Source organism: Pteropus vampyrus, unplaced genomic scaffold, assembly GCF_000151845.1.
Source record: "Pteropus vampyrus isolate Shadow unplaced genomic scaffold, Pvam_2.0 Scaffold22, whole genome shotgun sequence".
Lineage (NCBI taxonomy): Eukaryota > Metazoa > Chordata > Mammalia > Chiroptera > Pteropodidae > Pteropus > Pteropus vampyrus.
In genome coordinates, this window is record NW_011888803.1 from 16531113 (window position 1) to 16538328 (window position 7216).

A 7216-nucleotide genomic window follows, 5' to 3' on the forward strand; every position below is an offset into this window, starting at 1 on the left:
AAATTACAACAACTGGAAACCCAGCAGTTTCTAGTCAGAGATACTATTGATTGACCCACCTCTGCCTTGTGGATGTGAGGTATGGGACAGTAAGGACACATGAAGGACTGCTTCAGGGCTTTAATGATCAAGGATTCATATTTTAATATCTCCATGCTTTTGTCTGATCAGATGATTATTATTCATTGTTTCTAATTGCTCCATTTCTGGATCTGTTCGTAAATACACATCATAAGAGCATTTTCAAAAGATCTGCCACAGGATTGTCTTTATTTTCTATGCTCTTAAATGTAAAAGCCCCTAAAAGAACTGTCAGCAACTTAAAATAATGATTATGTAAATGAAAAAAAAAAAAAAAAAGTCCTGCTTTTAAACCAGAGAAAGGCAAAGCTATTTACAGCAAGGACCCTCCTCTCCCCACCAGGCAGGCATTGCAACCTCCTCCTCCTCTCTCATGCCCCACTCTCTCCTAAATTCTAGGGGACATTCTCTCCGGAGTACACCAACTGTACCGTTTAGTGGATTAAGGGCCAATTGCCAATCTGTACATTCACCCTTTATCATAAATTTCAAACTGTTCTCGATTTTCTGGCACTTATGTCAGGCCATTGAATGTTTGTTTCATCTTTTGTGGTTGAATATAAATTCTAGTTGGAAGAAAAAGAAAAAGCCCTCCAGATATTACAATAAACACACACACACACACAAAGGCAGAAAAAATTCTCTATCTCCTTTGAGCTTAACAATCAGCAGGGCCCAAATTACCTCTTATTAACATTTATTTTACAAAAGAGGCAGGGTATAATTTGGTGATAGATTCAGATTTGGAGAGGAGCTATAATCAGCCTCCTGAAGTGTTCTGCCTGAAGTACATGGCTGCTATTTTTTGTAATTATATTTCTCTGCCCCCAGTCCTCTCCTCAGTCTGTAGAGTCTTTCACTGGGATCTCTGGTGCTTGAATTTCTCCCTCCCCCTATATCCCCTTCTTTCTCTTCTCACCAGCCCCCCTTCTCTCCCTTTCTCTCTTTAGGCCTCTTTGAATAATGCAGCCTCTTTCAATAGCCTAGGCAGGCTTAAAGATTAGGAAGCCTGTTTGTGGAGATGGGGGCTGGCTGAATAGGAGCAGGAGGCCCCACTCCCCTGGCAAACAAGGCCCTGGGAACCAGTCCAACTGTGGAGAGCATGTGCTGGGGAGGCTGAATAGGCAAGCAGCAGGCTGGCCCATATGTCAGCCTGTGCCACAAAGACCCCTCTGCATATCTACCATGACAAACAGGATTACCAAAGACAATTAATCTGGCACGCTTTATCAAAATCAAGCACTGACCCCCGACCTCTCCCCTCGGTGTGCGGCAGATGCCACGCTCCAATTCAATAGACCTCGAGTGTTCCCTTTTTCACTTCTGAAAAGAATCCAAGGCCTGAATAAGCCTGGCATGGACTAATTGCAACTACTGTGTGATGGTGACAGTCCTAATCAAATAGGACGAGTTCACCTTTTCTCCCACTTTTAATGGAGAGCCTGGCCATAACTCTGTGTCTGCAGAAGAAGAAAAAAGAAATGCATCAATTTTACTTCTCTTCTTTTTGTCTAGTGCCTGCAGCTCGTTGAGGGTAGGAGAAGGGGACAGAGGAGCGGGTCAGGTAGCTGCTATTCTGCTGCTTAATGCCTAATATTTGGGAGATCAATTCTAGTGGGAGAAGGTTCATTGATGGCTGAAGATAATGGTTTTCACAAATTAGTTCGTATTTCTTTGTGGGACTTCATGTGAGAGGCAATAATGCAACAGAAAAGTCATGGGGCCTCTGGAATCAGCAAAATCTTAAATCTTAACTCTATCAAGTCCATTTCTCTGACTTACTAACTTACTAAAATTTAAGTTTCTACAATTGAACACTATTATGACTTTGATAAGAGGAAGCCCAGATTTATTTCTATTAAGAATATCATCCTGAAACAAAAGTATCTATCTATCTATCTATCTATCTATCTATCTATCTATCTATCTATCTATCTATCTAGATATAAAATATATAATATATGATAGGCCATCAATAATAAAATTAAGCTAAATTTTTAACATAAAAAAAAGAATATCAGCAAAACTACTAATTTAGAAATGAGAACCCTTTGTAGAAAAGGAATACTTGCTACTTTTCTTGACACTTTTAAGATTTGAGAGACCAGTGAGAGAAGGGAGACCTTTGGCCGTATTTCTTCTTACTGAGAAGAGGCTGTGTGAGAATATGGATGTTAGAATCAAGCATAGTTGACACTTAGACATTTTTGTTGTTGTTGTTACAATTCTCTCTTGCCCAGAAATTAGCCTGAAAAAATGTATGAAGAAGCAATTATAAGTCAATTTCAATCTTTGTGACTCCTTGGTTAGACATTTGAATAATTTCTCAGTTCCGGTTCCAGAAGTCTCTCTAAAATTAAATGAGAAGTTATTAAATCAAGTAATGCAGCTTTTCTTAAAACAGCTCAGGTCATTTGCTTCATGATCACCTAGAGAAGCTATATAAAAATACGGATTCTAGACTCCATACCAGATCTAATGACTCTGACCTTTTTGGTGGGACCCTCTATCTGCCCTGTAATCATGTTCCCTAGATGATTTTTGTGCACATTAAGTTAAATAAAAATCAAAATGGAGGCTGGAACCAACCTTTGCCTCTGAGCAAATAGCCCATATCTAAGCTCAGCAAAACTCATAAGGACCCATTTTCTTGAAATACCCACTTAAACCATGGACAAACCTTGAGCCCTATTTTCTTCTCAACATGATTCAGCATTTTATAGCCAATCAGTGATGGCCTAAGTAACCCTCTGACCCTAATCGATGAAAATATAGTGCTAGGAACTTTCACTTTCAGGCTTATAAACCTTACTGTAACCATGCTGAGATAAACTTTCTACCATTTTCAGATTTGAGGTCCTTCATTCATGAACAGTTTGTTTCTTACTCAATTAAATATTTATTTCAAATAAATCATTGTGAATTTTTTCTGACCCTAATATCTGAGAATTTATGTTGCAGTTGAAAGAGAGGAGTGCCAGCTAGTAGAGTGGGTTCTAGGTTTATTTCTAACTAAGCTAGTTACATCATCATGGCTGAGTCATCCCCTGTACTTCAATTTCTCCATCGATAATAATGGCATTGGATCAAGATCTCCCATGTCCAATCCAGTTTGAAACATGTTGTTTCTCTACATATGATTTTCTGCCTTGGGACATGAAAACTCATGTGTCTTCCCAAGCTCCCTTTCAGTCATATAATTTAGATAGCGTACAAGATTGCTAAGAAGGTACCAGAGTTGCAAGTTGTATAATTGTCTTATGGCAAAGTTGCTATGTGATTTTCTTTCTGGGCCAGTCAGTAAAATTCAGTGGAAACTATCAAAGCTCAATTATCAAGAGGAGCTAGAGATTGTTGTTAAATAGTATATGAATAAAATCAGAGAACTGGAAAATTGTGCTTATATTCATTCCACTTGAAGAAATTGATGAAAAACATTTTACTATAAGGCATGAACATTCAGATACTGAAGAGTGTGGGGAAATTGTATTCACCTGCATTGTTTCCACCTTAGGTCCATCTGAGATTTCCTAAATAAGAGTCACTTTTTATGTCTGGCCGACTGTAAGTGCCTAACTCTTGGGCATTAACTCTTGAGAAGTACAGGGACTCTACTCTCAAGGAAGCTCTCAACTGACATGATTTCAACCATGGCTAGAAGACGGTTACTCTCTGTATGCATGTCCACTATAGAAAACTCAGCATCCTTGCACATAGGTATTAATTTTCCTTGAATATGGAATTCTCCCTTAAAAATATGAAAATCTTGTTTTTATTGCATTTATATTGGAAATTACTTGCAACTAAGTTATTAATTTAGGAATTTGCAATGTCTTAGACCAGTAAGATTGTCTCCAACTAATGTTGTGTCAAGTATATGTTAACATATAGAGAAGTTTCTCTTAACATACAGAGAAGTATTTCTAGAAAAATGATGGATAAGTGAGGAAAAGTAAAAACATTAGGAATATTATTTATTGAAAAAAGAAAAAATGGAAGATTAGGTAACTTTTTTCTATAGGGCTTCAAGAGGAAATAATATGTATTTCTGATTGTGCTTTATACCCCATAACAAGAGACAAAACTAAATAGACAAAAAAATTTCAAACCCAAGAGAATATGGTGTATAATTATAGATTTGTAAGGTATAAGGTTCTTAGTCAATAAAATTTGGTCAGTAAGCCCTTAACTAGACAGTTTTGGCCATTAGAACTATCTTCCATTCCTGATTTTCTTACTAAACAATTTTGATATTTTAATTATATAAGGAGACCCAACTTACCTAGATCTAAGTGTATACGTATAGATAAAAGTGGCCATGTTTTAGTTATTAAAATGGTCCTGGACAAAGCTAATTTTTCAGGGCTGTGAGAACGAGATAAAGTGAAGCCCTGCCTTCATTTTCTGGGGAGAAGTTAGGGATGAGAATTCAGGCTGGCAGAGCTCCAGATCTAAGCAATTGCTATACAGTGTCAGTGATTGCTATAGGGTTCCTCTCCTGGAGGAAACAATAGCTTAATGCTGATAAGCAAGAGGTGAGTGTCCTTGATAAGCCAACTGCTGGAGACCCAGCTTGCTGGGGTCTCGAAAACACTATCTCTTTAGTGCAACCCTCTCAGCTGGAGAAAAATGCAAGTGCTGGTGCTGTTCCCTCACTGAACAAATCTCCAATCTTGCTCATGCTGTGTTTCATTTCTTTTGAGTGTCTCATCAGAAAACACACCTGATAATAAACCTAGAGCCCTTGGAACATCTGGAAAACCTTGTAGTAACCCACTACACTTAAACAATGGGAAATTATCTCTACCCCCACCTCTTTTATCTTTCCTCTTGTGAATCTTTAAATGGTGAAAACACCCCCGTGAAAGCTGAGACAAACAGTTGCTTAGATAATTCACTGTCAAAAATATTGAGCGTACTTTAGTGGGATTGCAGTAGCAATGGTCTTTTCAAGTGCTGCAACACAGAAGCTGAGCCTGTCAAGATTTTTTGGCAAGCTTCGCATTTAACTTGTCATATTATATATTGCAGAAATGCAATTCAGGATCAGTGCAAATCAGCTTAGAGGACAGGTAGAAGCTGTGGGAACTGGCTGCAACAGCAGCACTTGGGCTAAACAGAAGGTGGCAGCATTTTAACATCATCAGGCACATGTACTTAAAGCACACACACACAGATGCCATTGCCATGATCACTGGGTTCTTTTCTAAACTCCTGATAGGCAGTTTACAGTTTCATGCTCATTACAGCAAGAAAACAGAACACAGAATAATGAGAGGTTTATTCAGATATGATAGCAAAAGACAATTCTAGGGTCAATTGGCAAAATATACAGCAAATATAAAACCATGGCATTGGGCTGAAAACATCTATAGTAGTGTCAGAAAGTTTCCTATTTTCTGTTCTTAGTTAAAAACTCCAGTGTTAAAGGTAAAGGATACATCAAAACTAAGCTTAGACGGGTATAGGCAGTTTCTATTTCTCTGTTTCCAAAAGAACTTTATGGAACTAATTTATAACAGTGGGAAACCCCTCTAAGAAAATTGTGGTCCAGTATGGGCTTCTGGAAAAGGTGTGAATCCTTAGGTCATAAGTAAAGAGAAAGAGTTTATGCTTTATGTTAGGCTCTCTAGGTTAAGTCTTAGCTCCACTACTGGCTAGCTTATGACTTAGGGCAAAGCTCCGAGCCTCTATTTCTTCACTCTTAAACGGGGATAATAAATGTTATTATTAACCTTTCTGATAGGGTTGTGATGATTTGTGAAATTATGTATGTAAATTACAGTGCCTGGTCCATACCAGTGTTCAATAAATGTTATTTTTATGATCACGACTATTATTGTTATTATTGATTATTAAGTTTTACTATTTTAGAAAAATTTTCATACATTGTCTAATTTGATTCTTACAGTAATTCTGAGAAGTGAGTGAGAACAGAATTCTTATCTTCACTTTATAATTAAGGCTAGTGAGTGTAGGTTAAGTGACATGCTATGGTGAAAGCCATGAGTACTTTCTTTAGGACTCATTTTTCTCATCTGTTAAATGACTGGACTGAGAAAGGGGAATTCTGAAGCTCTTTCTAGCTCTAACATTTGCAACTCTGTCGCTTAGGTTAAGTTACAGTATAGTAAGGAGAGATCCAGAGGGGGAATTAATTGAAATTAAATCTTAATGGTAAACTTGCTACAAATAAAGACAATGCCTATTTGTTATGGGCACACAGTGCTCTTCTGCTTTATGAGGAGTCAAGGAAACGTTGGAACACAGGGCTCCTGTGAAACCCCAACCAATGACAAAAATCAACTCAAAGTGTGAGCGCTTCATAAAAGAAGCCTTGCTAAATTTTATACACAGCCAGGCCCTTGACTATATGTTGTAGTCAACTATAGTCCCCAATTCATTAGCTCCTTATCTATGAGAGTACTTCCCCTGAAATTAATCTGACCCAAATTTGTCATACATGTTCTAGAATGAATGTAATTATCAATATACTATTAAAAAGAATGACTTTTGAGAGAGAATAAGCAAATATTAGCAAAAGCAATTCAACGAATACTACTTGCTAAGAATTGAGGTGTTGTATTTATGACTGTTGTTTTGGTGGTTGTCTGAAATATCAAAATCGTTTCATGTTAACAATGGCCACGTTTAGGATTTTTTTTTTTTTTTTACATAGAACTCTTTCTATAATTACACCACACATGAGAAATCAAGCTTCATGCAGACCTTAGCTATCATTAAGATCATTGTGAATATTTTATTACATCACTCAGATGTTTTTTAATTGCCACATCTAATGCAATGCCATGGCTGTATTTTACAGGTTTAAATTAAACCTTTTGTTATAATGGCAAGATCTGCAAGTTCTAACAATTTAAATGTAAAAAAAAAAAACTATCATTTTAAGATTGTCAAAATAGAAGATGGCACATGGTTTTGTGAGAAAAGCCATTCTTAACTATGCACCTATCATGACAAACATCTGAGCTGCCTCTTTTCCTCTCTTTGTAGTAGACCCTTGACACTCAAGAGGTACATGCCCCAAGATTTCTGCAGATCCTCAAATTCAAAAATATTTTTATGTCAGAATTCCACAAGTCTTATCACGAATCGATGATGACTGATGTGGCAG